The 19,363-nt window shown below is 42.4% G+C and overlaps 1 pseudogene across 1 annotated transcript in view; it reads left to right on the plus strand.

Moving 5' to 3' along the window:
- LOC311245372 (patatin-like phospholipase domain-containing protein 7) overlaps nucleotides 1–19,363 on the plus strand; it is a 202,012-nt pseudogene that overhangs the window by 157,292 nt on the left and 25,357 nt on the right. The window contains exon 24 of the transcript in view: nucleotides 19,276–19,345. The product of the transcript in view is annotated as a patatin-like phospholipase domain-containing protein 7 (transcript). The remainder of the gene's footprint in view (nucleotides 1–19,275; nucleotides 19,346–19,363) is intronic.

Below are 19,363 nucleotides of genomic sequence, written 5' to 3' on the forward strand. Positions count from 1 at the left end.
TCAGGTGCATCTGTATCCACATGCGCCGTATTTATACGTAAGGTGAATAATCTAGTACCAGCCTTATTTCTGTCTCGTATTACTGCGCAAACCTGGGCATGTTGAGACATGTCTTAGCGGTGACTTTGAACTAGACATTGGGGGTATGGCCGTGGCGCCTAGGGGGTCGCTGTCCAATAGGAGAACGAATATTATGGTCTGGCCTGTACTAGGTAAAGGGATATTCCGTGTATATGTACAAAGAATATACAAGGGATATCAGACGATATACAAATACTATACAATATATCTCAAGTAATAAATATATATATTCGGTTTAATCTGACCCTTTGTAACAGCTACTATACTCTACTATAATGTACTATAATTAGTTTTAAATAGACAATAATAATAACTTACCCGTGGATGAAGAGGAAAGCTTCACGGCAGATTTGTTTAATTTGAGTTAAATTGTGGGACAAATCAAAAGACACAAATAGTGTCTTTGGTCTATACTATCTGCTATACTATAACTATAATATACTATACTATGCTACTATACTCTACTATAATGTACTATAATTAGTTTTAAATAGACAATAATAATAACTTACCCGTGGATGAAGAGGAAAGCTTCACGGCAGATTTGTATCGCCCCCAAGAAATAGTTGGTGTAAGCACGTTGTCGTTTTTTGGAAATTGATTTATTTGCGATAGTCCATTCTGACTTTCGACCAAAAGCCTGGAGCTGAGCCATAATAATCAAATCTTTATGATCCTCTTCGAGAGCCGCTATCTCAAAACGCCTTGTGTAAACTTCATCACGGTCCAATTTTGTGATACATGACCGCCGATTAAGAATGTCATTTTCTTTATCACCCTGGACGCATTTACAAGTAAATCGCAAAAGTCTTTCCATTTCGCGTTCGTGGCTCTCGTCAGATTCAACTTCCACAAAGCACATTACATGTTCTACCTTGTCTCCAAATCCGTTAGGTGTGTTGTCACCATCATCTGGCTCTACCTCATCTTCAAATCCGTTAGTGTTGTCACCATCATCTGGCTCTTCAGCGTTGCTGTCAGTGATTATAGCCCGCATAACGTCTGCGTTGTCTTCTTCTTCTGAACCAGAATCTGAATTTCTTTTTGGATTTTTATTCGGCTCAAAGAAATCCGCGATGAATGTTCCTAGGGCGCGTTCATCTTCAACACAGTGTGTTCCGAAGTGAGCAAACCGGTTTAATGCCTCGGCAACTGCCCTCGCTGTGGGTTCCATGGTGACTGTCAAGCATGCACTGCCTGCTCTCTGTTTAATACCCATCCATCAATGGCATCAACTTAATGACGTCACTGCCTGACCAATAAGCATTTAGATGTAAATACATGTAGTGTGGTAGTGAAAGACACAACAACTAGGTTAACCTTCTGTAGTGTGGTAGTGAAAGGTTAACCTTCTGTAGTGTGGTAGTGAAAGGTTAACCTTCTGTAGTGTGGTAGTGAAAGTGGTAGTCTTTTTTCATTACATTACAAATTATGAAATCTCGACGAAATACCTCTGAATAAGAATTAAAAAAAAAATTAAAGATTCGATGACTAATTCGGCCAGAAACGGCTTTGAGGCGAAGCGTTACTAAGCGCTTCTGTAGTGTGGCAGTGAAAGGGTTAACGCGCGCCTCGTCTCCCCTGCTCGACTCATCTCCCCTCGCGCTGCAGCACCAGCAGCCGCGCGATTGTACATTTGTAACGTCTACACAGCCCAGCTTTCAACAGTGTTATTTAGATGTATTTAGCTATTAGGTTGAAAAAAATGCACCCTAACGAAATTCGTTCGCTCATAAAATTCTAACTGTGTTTTAATGGTTTTTAATTAAGTTAAAACATGCGTTTTATAACGGCGTCAAGGCCTCTTTTTTTAATCTTTTTTTTTTGACACTGCGTTACGTTGCTTATAACTTATAACATTAAGATAGTGTATTAATAGTGTGTTATTCTCTCTCTGAGATAGGAGAGCTAAATAATGTGTCTGTGTTAACACCTATTAAGTACCAGTACTTGCTACCTGGACAGGCCTGCACAGCCCACGCGTGTAATTTCTCTCCTCACTTGAAAGAACATTTGTGGAACTATTATAACAATAATTACCTCATTTACAAGTTGTATTTAAGTTTGCAACTAAGGGCAAACAAGGGAACACATTAATGACAATTCAAATATGTAAAAAAAAATCTAGATTTCGATTTTTAGGATTTTCTGAACAGCAAGACATTTTCTTCATTTCAGAGCACCTCCCCCTTGCGAATCAAATCGGGTTTGGTCACGGCGAGTCACATATACTATCGATTATCTAGCGTTTATTTGAAAACGATTCATAAATAGGCAGACAAATGACAACGTTCTAGAATATTCCAGTAAAAGGCGATTATCATAGAATGGGTTGTTTTTTCCGCGAAAACGAGTGATTTTCAAAATGCTATCAAGCGGAAATGAAGCGATAAAAAAACAATCTGCTTTGACAATGTTGACTGGAAAATGAGTCTTTGATAAGCGACGGGCAGATTCGACACATAGCCATAATTTAAAACATAGATTAGGCGATATTAACGTTAACATTGGAGTGAATTTGGGCATTCAAGGGGGTAAAAAGGAAAACACGGACTGGCTCTCAAAGTGTTAACATTCTAAGGGCGAACAATGCGTCTGTCGTGCTTTTCCCTGGCATGAACCCATACTGCTGCTCACTAATCCTCACTTCTCCTCTTAACCTAGCCTCCACTATCCTTTCCCATAGCTTCATGCTGTGGCTGATCAGCTTTATTCCCCTGTAGTTGCTGCAACTCTGCGTATCGCCTATTCTTAAAAATCGGCACTAGCACACTTTGCCTCCACTCCTCTGGCATTTTCTCGTTTTCCAAGATGTTGTTGAACAATCTTGTTAGAAAAACCACTGCCATCTCGCCTAGGCATCTCCAGGCCTCCGCTGGTATGTCATCTGGGCCTACCGCCTTCCCACTCTTCATCCTCTTCAAAGCTGCCCTCACTTCCTCCTTACTGATCTGTTGCACTTCCTGGTTCACTGCCTCCACACTGTCCGTCCTCCTCTCTCTCTCATTTTCCTCATTCATCAGCTCTTCAAAGTACTCCTTCCACCTTCTCACCACACTGTCCTCGCTGGTCAGCACCTTGCCCTCAGTAGCGGCGCCAGAGAATTGGCCTCGCGGGAGCTTTGGAGGGGCTGGATTGTTTATAGCAGGGGCTAATGAATTTTAATGCAACAAACTAAATAACGGCTAATATAGGCTAGGGGTCGGCTATTAGGTTTGGCCACGGGCCAGATTTTCCACAAGCCGTTGCTTGGCGGGCCAGGATCAAAAACAATGGCTAATTTAATATACTGATATTGAAAAAAAAAAAAAATTCTCTGGTCTGCATCCCCTTAACAATTGTGTGTATTGCGCCGTACTGTATTGTACCCATTCTGCAATCTGTTTTTCATTCATTCATTCATTCATTCATTCATTCATGAACAGCAGATCAGCTGTTGCAGTCAGATCACCGCGGCGGGTGACGAACAGATCAGAATGCATGCAAACACGACTCACCATACCTTGTTTGTTGTTAAGTCCTCCAAAATCCCTGCTAATGTTTGAAACATGTCACATATCCACTCGCCGCCCTCCAATTCCAGATTGGCGTTGAATGCAGCAGCTACTTTATCTGCCAACTTGCCTCGTTGTTGTTGTTGTTGTCGCCACATATTATGCAGAGAGGACGTCGGCTCGGCACGCAAGAATCACAGACCTGTTGCGATAAACCCGTATTTTATGTATGGCTCCTGTTTATTAAAAGAAGCGTTATATTTCCCTGTTCTATCCAAAGATGTTTGTTTTGTTTTTTGAACTCGCACGCAGCTCGAACGCGGAAGTGAAATAATATACATGCGGCCCGGTGGGACTATTCCATTGGTTCTCCCAGTCCACGTGACCATTTCTAGCATTTCAATTGGCTATAGTGACAGACATGCTTTTGATGACGTCCGGTAGATAGATACAGCTTCACAATAAAAGAGGTGGAGATACTCATCACGCAAACCCACGATAATAATAATAATAATAATAATAATAATAATAATAATAATAATAATAATAATAATAATAATAATAATAATAATAATAATAATAATAATAATAATAAAAAAACATAACTGGGAGGGGGGGCTTAGAGGGGGCTAAGCCTTTTTTAGAGGGTGCTTAAGACCCTGCTAGCCCCTCCCCCCCGCCGCCCCTGCATTGCCCTCCTTATCCTTTATCACTCTGACCTGCTGTATATCCTTCCCTGCCTGGTTCCTCTGCCTAGCCAGCCTATATAGGTCCTTTTCTCCTTCCTTGGTGTCCAACCTCTCATACAGCTCGCTGAATGCTCTTTCCTTCGCCTTTGTCACCTCTCTCCGCCTCCCGCCGTCTCTCCATGTATGCCTGTCTACTCTCTTCATCCCTCAGTCTGTCCCACTGTCGCCAACCTCTTCCTCTGTATACTTTCCTGCACTTCCTCAGTCCACCACCAGGTCTTCCTTCGTCCTGAAGACACGCCAAATACCATTTTAGCGGTCTCCCTCACCACATCTGCTGTGGCTGCCCAACCAACCGGCAGCTCCTCCCTACCACCCAGCGCTTGTCTTATCTTCTCCCTGAACTCCACACAACATTCCTCTCTCTTTAACTGCCACCATTTAATCTTTGGCTCTACCTTCTCTCCCTTGGCTTTCTTTCTCTTGGCCTCCACAGTCATCCTACAGGCCACCATGCGGTGCTGCCTATTTACACTCTCACCTGCGATCACCTTGCAGTCCCTGACCTCTTTCAGATTACCCCTTCTGCATTACCCCTTGGCTGCTACTAATAGTATCTTAATAAAATATTTGTCTTCTCCCTGAATGTCTTTCTGTGACAAGTTCCCTAGGTATAGTACTAGACCTGTCTGGGGTATTTCATATCCTACTATTTCATTTATTATCTCTCCTATCTCTTCCCAATAGTTTCTTATTTTCGGACATCCCCAGAATATGTGTGTGTGGTTCGCTACTTTTTGTCCACATTTTCTCCAACATGGTTTCTGTGCTGGTGTGTAATTGCCCTGTATTTCTGGCGTTATAAAGAATCGAATTATGTTTTTCCACCCAAACTCCCTCCATATCCTTGATCCTGTGGTTGATTGTTGTATCTTACATGTGTTTTACCATTCCTCCTCTGTTATCTCTATTTCTAACTCTTTCTCCCACTTTTCTTTGACATACAAGGTTGTAATTCCCTTACTGTCCATTATTGCCTGATATAGTGCTGATATAACCCTCCCCTTCCTTCCTTCATATGATTTTACCATTATCCTAATTACCCCATTCTGTTCTTTGTCTCTGTCTTGTTTTATTTCTTTGTTATAGTAATCTCTAATCTGTAAATATCTAAAGTGGTCTCTATTCTCTAGTCCAAATCTTTCTTTCAATTTTTGTAGAGTCTGCATCTCCCTTCCTTCTATCATTGTACGTTATACCCCCCCCCCCCCCCGTTCCCATCTTTTGAACCCATGGTCGTCTATCCCTGGTTTGAATTTGTTGTTGTGTGTTATCCATCTCAGTATCTTGGATTATTTTTCTAGCTTGTATTTCTTTACTATTGTGTTCCATATGTTTATAGTGAATTTGGTAATTGGGTCTAGTAGTTGTTCCTGTCTTCTGAACAGCTCCCTATCTCCTATTAGTGCCTGCACTTTGAATCGCTCTCTTTTGGTTTCTATGTCTTTCCATTTGGCTTCATAATTCACATTGCACCAGCATGTTACTGTTCTAGGCTGTGCTGCATAGTAATAGTCTTCTAAACTGGGTACTGCCATCCCTCCTTTCTCCTTTGGTAGTTGTAGAGTCACATATCTGATCCTTGGCCTTTCCCCCCCCCCCCCCCCAAATGAATCTTGATAGCTGTCTATCCCATTCTCTGAATAGTTGTTGGGGTATTAATATAGGTAAAGACTGAAATAGGTATAATAACCTTGGTAATATGTTCATCTTAATGATTTAGATCCTTGAGCTGAAATATAGGGGCATTACTGTCCATATTTCTAGGTCTCTCTTGATTTTCTGATTAATATGTGTATAGTTTGCATGCATTGTATAACCCCTCCACCCCTAGGTACTTGATCCTGTCCATGTCCCATTTAATTTTGTATTTTTCTGTGATCTTTATCGTTGGAGTGTAGTTCAGTGCTAAAGTCTGTGTCACGTTGAGTCTATACCCTGAGTAATATCCATATTCTGTCAGTAAATCCATCAGTGTCGGAAAGCTTATGTCTGGTTGTCTCATATATACTATCACGTCGTCTGCGAACAGTCCCAATTTATGTTCTGTTCCCCTTATCTCCACCCCTTTGATGTCTTTGGTCTGTCTAATTAGTTGAGCCAGTGGTTTGATGAATACATCGAAGAGCGTCGGCGAAAGACAACAACCCTGTCTGGTAGCTCTCTCTAGTTTAATCCGGTCCTTCAGACTACCATTTACCTTAATCCTTGCCGTCGGTTCTTGATATAAAGCCCTAATTGTTTTCATAGCGTTTTTGTCTAATCCAAATTTCTCTAATACTTTATATAGAAATATCCAGCTTACACTGTCGAATGCTTTTTCTGCATCTAGGCTAACTAATACTGCACTTCCCCCTTCCTTTTGTATCTCCTCTACCAACTGCACTGTCTTCCTTATGTTATCCTGTGTCTGTCTTCCTTTAATGAATCCGGTCTGGTCTTCGTCTATAATATCTGTCATAAATGTACAATTTTTTTCTTACAAGCATTGACTAGAATGTCATGTTTATAACTCACAAACATCAACGTTATTGCCATAAAATACAACGTATATTGTTTCTTTACCTTTCTGTGAAAACAATCTGTAAAAGAATTTATGCAATTGTTACCATTATCCGGAACTAAATGTCCTTACAGTAGATTTCATTCACAGTCTTTGCTGCCCTCTACCGGGCGCCTGGTGGTGCTAAATCCAGATTTAACAGTGGCATCCGACGGAGGAGACAGAGGCCTTTAAAAAGACGTATCACTTGACCATATACAGCTATTTATAGGCCTGCTATTCTATATTCAAATTCATATTGCATGTGTCCGGATGGCAAAATTCAGTACTGTATCTACAAAAAACCCTGTAAATGATATGCCCTTTGTTCATTTGCTTTTTTTTTTTTATCAAATCTTTTTTTTTTTCAATTTTCAATTAAACAGAACACAACATAATACAGTAACAACAATAATACACAGAACATCACATTTGTTTGTTTATTTGTTTGTTTATTTACACATATAAAAACAATTACATATATAATACAATATAATCCACAAGGGGTGTGTAGGCTTGCATGTGGCATTCACCAGGAAGCAAAATTACACTGATATTATATCAAGATAAAATATAAAATCCCCCCACCCCCCCAAACAAACACAAGCAGGGCCCTGTTCCTCGTACCTGGCTAACTGAGTTAGCCGGATACTTTTCAGGATAGCTTGACTTAAGCCAGACCCGTTCCCCGAAGTCGGATTGTCTAAATCACTATGGCAACAGATCAGAAAGTTTGAACCTGGTCGAGGGCAGAGTTTAGTTCAGTTAGCTGGATAACCTGCATGCGTGTATACTTTCCGCAACGGAGTTCGGTTTCCGGGTTCCTCTGATTGGCCGCGACCCCCACGTGACCCGCCCCCCTTATCGCTCCCGCTGCCGCTCACCGCTGTGTTGCAGCGCAGAGCGCTCGCTTCCTGAGTCGCGAAACGCGCCACTCTGCTGTCAAGAAACGCGCTGTTGGTAACTCATCTTAATGTGCTGCTTATGCAGTTATCAGCTGTTCAAGAAACGCAGTCATCTTAATATGCTGCTTATGCACCACATCAAAACATGTAAAATATTTAAACAACCATTAAGCAGTGTTGGGCGCGTTACTCAGGAAGTATAGGAGTTGTGGAAAGCAGGATGAGAGAGCGTAGATTTCAGTGTATCATTTAACATTTGAAAGGCATACATTGTTGTCATACAGAAGTACAGAATACTTTTATACAAAATGCTTCTTACTGTTACGCTCCAGAGACTGTGCTAGACAAGATAAGTATGAAATAAAATAGTATAGCATGTAAAATAGAAGTAAAAATAGAGGTCACAGTGTTCAGTATAGACATATGTACAATGTTCGATGCAGAATAGAAGTTACTGAGTTACCATACAATATACAATATACTATGCAATGTACTAATATACAATACTATATAGTGCAAAGCAGAAATGGGATGAGGTACAATTTAGGTACAATTTACAGTAAGGTGTACGAGTTGTAGTGCAAATCCTTTACCAATAAATATAAAGTGTGTTTAGGTGATCTAAAGTGTGGAGAGTGGGTGCTGCAGTGTGTTGTTTGTTTCATTCTGATTTAATTACTGGACTGTCATTATTGTTATTATTATTTATGTTATTGTTCTGTGATTCATCGTTGATTATTACTGTTTGTTACATTCAAGCCTAACATGTGGCTCGTCAAGGCCTTGAATGCGACGTGGTGGACACAGGACACTGGACAAAAGTGTATCAAAAATAACTATTTATTTACACAGCAATTTACTAATAGAACAAAATAATAGGGGAGCTGGGTGCTCCAGACTCCATAGTTCAGGATATAAATGAAGCAAAGCACATGGTCAAAAATAGCACAGCAAAAATTGCCAAAAGGGTGGAAAGGTCTCAGAGCACAGATGAAGGGGCACTTCTGGTGAGGTTCTGGAGACCAAGTGATGAGCGACACCTGCAGACTGCACTCTGGCCTGCTTACATAGGGCGTGGTGCCTCAATCACCACACCTGTGACAAATACAAGAAGCGGCCATTTTAAACACATGGAAATGACAACAGAAGTGTGTATCAATTAAACCACCAATTAGTGACAGCACACTTAACCACAATGTGAATATGCACCACAGACAGTAAGTATCCCTCCACCATGTGAAAGTAATACGTAACACCCCCACACCGAAGATTTATGTTCTTCTCCCAACTATAGCCCAAAGAAACCATCACCAAGAGAATGAACATAAATAAATAAATAAGAAGATACTTACCAACCTTACCAAAAAAAATTGCAACCACACACTCCAACATGTGTAGTGCCTGTACTGTGTTGAGTGTGAGCCCCGGTCAAGAGTCACTCAACTGTACACCAAAAAAAACTGTGACCCACAAAGCGAGCCACTACCACAGAGTGACAATGGGTCGGCCCCTGTCGAACACAACCCTTAACTCCGTCGAATGCGCTCCACTGAGGAACATTCGACACTCGCTTAGCAACCCCGTCCTGATACCCGCCCAAGCGAGACCCCACCAAATTGTATCCAGCCGGGCCTGGATGGAGCGGAGCTAGTGGAAACACCTGGGCAACTAAACCCCACTCAGCCCCTACTGAGGCGCAAGGCCTAGAAGCCAATCCACCCACCAACACATCACCACCAAACAAAAAACTCACGACAACAGGTCCCTCCGCCGATACAGACCTGACAAACAGAGACAACAAACTGGAGTCAGCATGAGACAGCAGCTCACCGCGCTCAGGACAGAAAACAGGAAAACAAAATACAGGCTCCACATCAACAGGCCGCTCCACCGACACCGACCTGTCAAAAGGAGACAGCAAACTGGAATCACACACTTGAGAAAAAACAAACTCATTGCGGTCCGGACAACCAACAGGAAAACTATCAGCACACACCCCCGGTACCAACACAGTGCCCATCTCCTCCCCACCTGGCACTGTCAGTACATGAGACTGTACTGAGGGCTGTACCCCCGATAGCTGTACAGGAGACTGTGAGTCACGAACATCCAGAGCAGGATGTACCGCCTCAGGCACGTCCTCACCATCCCTTGAACAGAGCAACATCACGTCAGGCACAAAAATATCTAGAGTACCACCCAAAATGGCGTCACAAAAAACAGCACGGTCAGGAACCAAAATGGTGTCACTCAAATCAGAACTGTCATGAGCAACAATGGTGTCACAGACAGCAACAGTGTCATGAGACAAAAAGGTGCCAGATCCGCTTCTACCGTCACAAGCCAAAATGGCGGCACACACAGTTACATTGTCATGACACAAAATGGTGTCAGAAACTTCTCTACTGTCACAAGCAAAAATGGTGGCACACACAGTAACATTGCCATGACACCTTTGCCAAATGGTGGCACACACATCAACCTCGTCACAATCAAAATGGTCGTCACCCATTAGACCAGGTTGTGAAGACTGCTCCTGCTGCACAGGACACAGGTAACTAAGTTGACTAGCATACCCAGTGCCTGGCAGAGAGTCAGTGTGGTCACACGAATCAATATCAGAAACACTGACCATACTGGGATCATCACTGCTGACAAGTGAGACATCATGAACGTCAGAGCTACTGTAGGAAGACTGGCAGCCCAATTCCGGCCTTGTAGCCTCCTCAACCAGAACGGTGCCACATGGGTTAGTAACATCCTCCTCACTCACATCCTCCTCATTCTCCTCCTCCAATTCGTCTGTGGCCTCAGCCACCGTACAGGCTGGGAAGCCCACGAGATACTGCTCCGCCACTGGAGTATCTGGCACGCATGTCACCTCCGGCTTCACTAGTACTTTACCTCCAGCCAAGTCATTGCCCAAGAGCAACGTTACCCCCTGCATAGGGAGCTTGCCAGCCGTCACTCCGATCACCACTGGTCCTGATACAAGGGCACAATCAAGAAAGACATTATGCAGCGGCACATTCATCGTGTGCATTCCAAAAGCCTCAATAACAACCCCTGCACCCAACTCAGAGTGGTGCGTAAAGGGCAGGACACTACTTTGCACAAAAGATTGGGATGCGCCAGTATCACGGAGAATTGTCACCGGTACTTTAGGACCTCCCTCTGTCAATGAAACAAACCCTTTACTCCTGAAAGGTGTGTAAAGGTCATCCACTCCTTTGCTATCTAGTGGAGACAGAACAACAGGGTTACGTACAGGCGCATTTATCAACATCACTGGTCTGGGTGGGTTAGACGGGCGCTTTTCTGGGTGCAAACGATAACAATTCCCCATCACATGTCCTGCACTCCCACAATTCTGGCACTTCCGGGCATCATCGCTTCCCCATGCCCCATTAAACTTACCACTACCCCCAGCACTGGACCCTGTAGGCCTATTAGGAGTCCATTTCGGCCTCCCCTCATCATGCACAGGATAATGCTGTCTCTCAAAAGACGTCCTGTGGGTCAAAACATACTCATCAGCCAGGACCGCTGCTGCTGAACAGGTCCTGACTTTCCTCTCATTTAAGTACATAGCAATATCCTCAGATACGCCATACACCTTGAACTCCTCTAATAAGATTAGGTCCCTAATCTCCTCCACTGTGGTGACCTTTTCTGCTGCACACCACCGGTCAAAAAGCAACCGCTTTTCCCTCACAAACTCCACAAAAGACTGAGAGTTCTGTTTCCTCAAATTGCGGAATTTCTGGCGGTAAGCCTCAGGGACCAATTCATAGGCTTTAAGGATAGCCTGTTTCACCAAAGCATAATCCTTATTATCAGGATACATCGACGCATACACGATCTGTGCCATACCGCGCAAAGCACTCTGCATGAGGATAGTCCATTTATCTGCTGGCCAGCCGCAACTGCCAGCTATGTCCTCAAATAATAAAAAAAAACTATCGACGTCCCTTTCCAAAAAAACCGGAACCATGCTTTTCTGCCTAGCCATATCAAAACCCGGCTCCCGATGCACATGTATAGCACCAGCACCACCCGCATTACGTATCGCCATCTCCCGGTCATATGCTGCCTGGGCGCGTACCTCCCGTGCCACCTCAATAGCTTCCTGGGCCTCACGTTCTGCTCTGGCTGCAGCTGCTGCTGTAGCTGCTGTAGCTGCTGCAGCTGCTCTCCTTATCTCACTAGCTTCAAGGTCCTCACGGTCTGCCTTGTTAACAGCTGCAAGCTCACGCGCTGTTCTAAGCTCCATATCTCGCCCACGCGGTAGCTCAAAGCCTTCTCCCTCCTCCTCCAGAGTTCTACCTGCAGCCACACCAAAAACCTTTAGTGTACCCAGTTCCTCAATTAATTGACCTACCAAGTTCTCCTTTTTCTGGGCTGCATCGAGGTCTATTGAAAACCTTGCTGCCACCTGTAGTAACTCATCCTTTGAACATTTCCTTACTTTAGCCAGTGTTGGCTCTGCAACAAAGTCATCAATGTCCAACGTCATTGTCTATTATCCAAAGTAAATGACAACAATGAATAATTGAATACAACAATATTAATTACTAATCAAGTAATTAATCAACCAATGAATTAATTACTAATACAAGGCAATACTACAATCAATCCACAACAAGGGATATAGTTCAGTATCCAAAACACAAGCAACTCACCCACCGTTCCTACGACCTGGGGTTCAAACTCCAATTTCCCTGTATCCACAAAAAGGTGTAGCACGTAATTAAATGACAGTGATTGAAGATACACGGCATAACACAGCACGCAATGAAACTCACAAGCAGTAGTTCAAAACACGGCATTATATGTTAGCATGCAAAACAAATCACACTGTACATACACACACGGCATAACACATACTGGATCAAAAAGATCAAGCTCAATAATGCACACAGATCCTATACTAGAGAATCACAGCAGACACTGCTACTGGACACTAGCTACAGGCCTCTGCCGAGACGAACCACCCACAAGACTAACCCTGTGGTAGGCATTTATCCCACAATACTGGAACAAACGCTCTTCAGTAACAACCAAGTGAGGCAAAACCCCTTGTGTCACTCAACAAACAAATTCAACAAACAAATCCTAATAATACAAACAGGTGCTCCATACAATCTGATTTGACTCACAAATAGCTTCTAAAAAACCTATACTGCAGTCAAAAGAAAGACTGCTAGGCCCACCACATGTCTAATCTAACAAAAAACACTTACATCAGGTCCTAACACACTAATTACATTTCCCGGCCCCCTAACCTACCTATACTGAAAGCTAATGCACTGTAGACCTAGCTTTCTTCAACCACACCTGCTACCAGCCAAAGATCATATACCAATCACTTCTTTGACTGCCCCAGGAGTACGTGGTACACAGGAGGCTAACAACAGCCAGAAAACAATGAAATTACCTACCTGTGGTGTCCACTAAACTAAATATTTTAAAGCATACCAGTAGTCAAATCAAATTATAAATTAAGAGCATACTTACCCGTTTGAAGACCGGCTAGAGCCCCCATGTTACATTCAAGCCTAACATGTGGCTCGTCAAGGCCTTGAATGCGACGTGGTGGACACAGGACACTGGACAAAAGTGTATCAAAAATAACTATTTATTTACACAGCAATTTACTAATAGAACAAAATAATAGGGGAGCTGGGTGCTCCAGACTCCATAGTTCAGGATATAAATGAAGCAAAGCACATTGTCAAAAATAGCACAGCAAAAATTGCCAAAAGGGTGGAAAGGTCTCAGAGCACAGATGAAGGAGCACTTCTGGTGAGGTTCTGGAGACCAAGTGATGAGCGACACCTGCAGACTGCACTCTGGCCTGCTTACATAGGGCGTGGTGCCTCAATCACCACACCTGTGACAAATACAAGAAGCGGCCATTTTAAACACATGGAAATGACAACAGAAGTGTGTATCAATTAAACCACCAATTAGTGACAGCACACTTAACCACAATGTGAATATGCACCACAGACAGTAAGTATCCCTCCACCATGTGAAAGTAATACGTAACACTGTTACTGTATTGTTTATCTTGTTTCATGTAAAAAAAAACATACTCAACCTCTACTGTCTTTAACTATGAATGAACACAACACTAACTTACACAGACCGTGACGCCAACCTCTACTGTCTTTAACTATGAATGAACACAACACTAACTTACACTGACCGTGACGCCAACCTCTACTGTCTTTAACTATGAATGAACACAACACTAACTTACACTGACGCCAACCTCTACTGTCTTTAACTATGAATGAACACAACACTAACTTACACTGACGCCAACCTCTACTGTCTTTAACTAGATGACTGCACAAGAGCATGCGATGTGAAAAGCGACAATATTATTAACAGCAGCGAGCAAAGCGTGTCTCAGGAAGCGAGCGTCAAATTGAAAGCGAAAGTCAAGTCCATGGCCGCTCGCTCTGCCGCACGCGGCAGCGGTGGATAGGGGGGCGGGTCATGTGGGGGTCGCGGCCAATCAGAGGAACCCGGAAACCGAACTCCGCATGGCCACGCCCTTGCAAAGAAATGCCATCTCCCTTCCTGAAATAATTCTCACAGTCTAGATCCCATTATATCATTCTGAATTATGTTTTTGTGCTTCGTTTTTCTAGAGGGGGCTTTTGAAATGTAAAATAATATACTAAAATGCTAATCTAATAATAAATCATATTCAGCCTATAGATTTACTTTGTCCAAAATAATGCATGTCATAGTTATACGGATACGGTGCTCGCGCGTCGCGACACACACGTGGTTATTTGAATAATGCGGAGCATTGCAAATGTGAATCCTGCGGGGATATTTTTAATGAATGAAACCTATCGGGCGTTTGGCTCTGATTAGTTTCATATTCTTCGCTGTCGATGTATTTGCTTAACGGAGCGCCCGGATTGTGTTTCATTCAAGCATAAATTGAAGCGTCTTTATGCGTGACTGGACTGTGGATATTAATTACGAGGAATCTGAATCTGTGGATTGTTGAATTGTATCACATGTCACTCACACGTTATTGTGATATTGTAACTGGGATTAAAATGTCTGATGAGATGCGCTGTTTGACGGATTTGAGAAATTGAATGAGCCTTTGACATTTTGATGAATTAATTTGAGAAAATGCATTTATCTGTTCAAGCACTGTTATCTGATGATGAACATGTGGTGTCACTGGTATAAACCAAAGGTTAATCAATTCAATGCATGTATGGATGATGTCCAAAACAGATTAAAACCTGATTAATAGTGAAACTGTATAGCCTCCCTCCAAGCCTCTCTGACACGTTATTTCGGGGGTCGCGCCTTGAAAACTTTGGGAACCATGTATTTATATATAAAGTACATGATACCTAAGCCGAGCGCATACAGTACAGATATCCTCATAAGTATCTATTATTTCGTATCAATTAGATACTCTTTGGGCTTGTTTTTGGCTACTTATTCTGAGAGAGTTTAACTAATTATTTTCGCTAGCAAGATCTCATTTGATTATTCATTCCATTAACTTAAGCCTACTGCCAGCAGGCACATTTAAATAAATATAATCTGATTGATTGGGGTAATGAGGGACTTAAAATTAGCCTATAGATATGCATTTAACTTGTCAGCGAGGCTATTGAGCCGTACTGTATTGTACCCATTCTGCAATCTGTTAATAAAGTTTTCAATCAATCAATCAATCAATCAATGCCGTTAGAAAATCTGGATTTCTGCGATCGACACCTGCTGTCTTTTCAGGTGAGGCGGCCGCACGCAATTATCCTGAGTATCAAGTCTGGTTCGAATGAACGAGACTGAATCAGCGTTCGAGGAACAGGGAAAGCCTGGATTCAAACCGGGTTAATTGAATCTGGATAATGGGACTTTTGATCGACTTAGTTGAACCAGGTACGGGGAATAGGGCCCTGGTCTACATAGACACTGAAGCAGGCACCCATGCCATACGATTTCGGGTATAGAGAAAACAACTAATGACAGGAAGAATATATAATAAAACCAAAATACAATAACAAAATACAACAAGCCATCAGACCACAGTTTGTAAAGAAAACCCATATGGGAAATATTGGTGATCTAGGAGATGAGATTTCAGTGCTCTTTTGAACTTCACAAAAGACAATTCCAAAATATGTGGAGGCAAAGAATTCCACAACTTTGACCCTCGGTAGAGTAAACAAAACTGAGATTGGGAAGTGCGGGAAAGGGGTGGTCTAAGCAAACAGGTGTGGGGTAATTATGAATTTGGTAGGGCTGACCCCTATTAGTTGATTAGTCGACTAATCGGTCGAAAGGAGCCGTAGTCGACTGGCCAACCTATTAGTAAAAAAAAATAAAAAAAAATAAAAAATGTATCATTCTTTCCAAAAGAAAAGAGGCCTAGAACGAGGCTAACGCTAATGGCACGCATACCAGAGGCTAACTGCCTACGAAAACAGGCACAGAGGCACTGAAAGAGGATTTCACCCATCTAATGAACACACTAGACTAGACAAATATCAAGATGTATCAGTGGACCAATTGCATGCTTTTGCAGAGGACAAGAAGCCTTCAGTCGACTCCTTCAGACATTAAGCACCCCCCACAGCCCAATTGGAATGATACAAAAATAAAAAAAATATTATACTTTATTTTTTTATTTTATTTTATTTTTAGTCTACCAATAGTCGACTAACGGCAAATTTTGGCCAATCATAGTCGACCATCCAAATCCTTAGTCGGGGACAGCCCTAGAATTTGGTGATTGTGGTATCGTATCTGAATGATACACAGTACTCTTGGTTGTTCTGCTGTTGTCTCAAAACCGATGTAACACTGTTAAAAAATTAGTCCAAACATTCGCTCAATGTCTTCTGATGGTATATTTATTGACCACAAGAACCAATCAATAATTGCTCTCAAAAACACTTGATGTAAAAAGAAGTTTCAAGCTCTGAATGGCAGCCAAAATATTCTAACAAAAATGTTCACTTGATAATAACAACACTGTCTCCCGTGATCTCTTCGGCAGCGTGAATATGAAATCGTCCTTCATCGATGAGGTCTTTGTGAAGATCTTCTTGTCTGCTTTCTCATTGTCCTCTTGATCCAGTGTCTTGCGGCCCTCTATTTATAGCAGGGCCAACATTCTGGCTTCGACTTTACAGGACGTGACCTGATAACCAGTTTTCATCCAACCTGGAGCCAGCTAGTTTGAACTTTGAAAATGTAGGCGTGGCTTACCATTAACTGCTCTGATAAGACAGTATTTCTTTCCAAATGATTTTAAGGCCTAATCATTGTCACTATTACATTTACCAAACATGATGCATATATATTAATTAATGTCTTTCAGAGACGCACATGTCAACATAAAACATTACTAGTTTGTGCCAGAGTAAACCACAAAGCTTATATTCACATTAGTTATTTCCATTTCAGTGTATAAAGATTGCATTTCATCATTTTGACCTACTCAAATTATTCACCTAGATTCCTTAAAGTCTTAAACCATGCCTTTCTAAATAATTATATTTATTTAATACTAATATAACCTATTTGCAAGTTTTCTTCCATTAATCCTGTGAGTTTGGCTATAAACCACTTTGAGTTTAATATCATTCTGTTCCCCTCATTGAACACATCATTTCAGTGATAATTGTAGTTTAATCAAAGCTATATTTCATATAGAAGATTGCCTAAGCAAAGTTTCCCCTATATTCTTAATCCATATAAAATCCTCCACCCTCCAACTGTCTGTGTCTCTGTGTCACAGGAGGCCCTGAACCTTCACACTCTAACCTGATCAATGATTTTCTTTGTGTATGTTCCTTTGAAGCTGACAGGATATCTAGTATAGTCACTATCTTATCTTCTGTCACTCTGTCTAGCGATCTCAGCTGTGAATGGTAGTCTATTTAAATGAACCCAATGCTTCCTGTAACTCAGTCTCCTGATAATTCACTTTAAACCTTATCTTGAGTTCCAAAATGGAAGTTAACTCTGATTATTTAAGAACAAGTATAATTTGAACACAGGCAAATTATATGACAGTGGGCAAACATGTCTCCTCTCTCCTTCCTCCTCTCCTCCCTCATCTGTCCTCCCTCATCTCTCATTCCTCCTCTCTCCTTCCTCCTCTCTCCTCCTCTCCTCCCTCCTCTCTCCTTCCTCCTCTCTCATTCCTCATCTCTCCTTCCTCATCTCTCCTTCCTCCTCTCCTTCCTCCTCTCTCCTTCCTCCTCTCCCCTTCCTCCTCTCTCCTTCCTCCTCTCTCCTTCCTCCTCTCTCCTTCCTCCTCTCCTCTCTCCTTCCTCCTCTCTCCTTCCTTCTCTCCTCTCTCCTTCCTCCTCTCTCCTTCCTCCTCTCCTCTCTCCTTCCTCCTCTCTCCTTCCTCCTCTCTCCTTCCTCCTCTCCTCTCTCCTTCCTCCTGTGTAGCTGCAGCCATGTTATCCAAAACGTCTTCTGTTTACTTTGTGTGTGTCTTTTTTTTAAAGGTATGGTGAAATTGATGTTTTAGTAACATTGATGAGCATTCTGAAAGCAATTCTTAAAAAGATTCACTTTTAAAAACAATCTTAAATTTTAACACTGTAAAGTATTTTGTTTCGTTTTTTTGTTTTCTGTTTCTTTGCTTGCATGTGATTTTAGCCATCTTAATTGTTAGTTTCATTGTGTATTGTGTGTTGAGTACTGACTTTTAATAATTCTGTTTTGCAAGAATTTTTTTGTGTGGGACCCCAGGAAGACTAGCTGGTTGCCATGGCACCAGCTAATGGGATCCGTAATAAAATCAAATCCTCTCTCCTCTCTCCTCTCTCCTCTCTCCTCTCTCCTCTCTCCTTCCTCCTCTCTCCTCTCTCCTTCCTCCTCTCTCCTTCCTCCTCTCTCTTTCCTGCTCTCTCCTTTTTTATTCCCTAGCCTTCGATTAATCCTGATTCTCCCACACCCTAACCCACACACTCCCATGCAATTTTATCCTGCCCCCTCCCTCTTGTATCTCTTCTTGTGCTCCTCTGTCCCTGGTGTGCTATACTGTACTTTGTGCTCCCCTATCCGCTTGTCCTATTTTTTGAATGTACTGTCCTGTCCTGTTGTGCCTTTTTGTATTTGTGTATTTTATAGGACATTGATTTTATGCTTTGACTGTACTGTACAGCACTTTGGTTGGCTCTCAAGCTTTTAAATGTGCTCTATAAATAAATTACTTGACTTGACTTGACTTCCTCCTTCCTCCTCTCTCCTTCCTCCTCTCTCCTCCCTCCGTCCTCCATCTCTCCTCTCTCCTCCCTCTCTCCTCTCTCCTCTCTCCTCCCTCCTCTCTCCTCCCTCCTCTCTCCTTCCTCCCTCCTCCCTCCTCTCTCCTCTCTCCTCCCTCCTCTCTCCTTCCTCCCTCCTCTCTCCTCTCTCCTCCCTCCTCTCTCCTTCCTCCTTCTCTCCTCCTCTCCTCCCTCCTCTCTCCTTCCTCTCTCCTCGTGTCACAGGACCTGTGGATCCCCTACTTCAACATAACAACAGATATCACCGCCTTCTGCATGAGGGTTCACACTGACGGTATATCTCTCTCTCTCT

This window comes from Notolepis coatsorum, assembly GCF_963971535.1.
Source record: "Notolepis coatsorum genome assembly, chromosome: 18".
Classification (NCBI taxonomy): Eukaryota; Metazoa; Chordata; class Actinopteri; order Aulopiformes; family Paralepididae; genus Notolepis; species Notolepis coatsorum.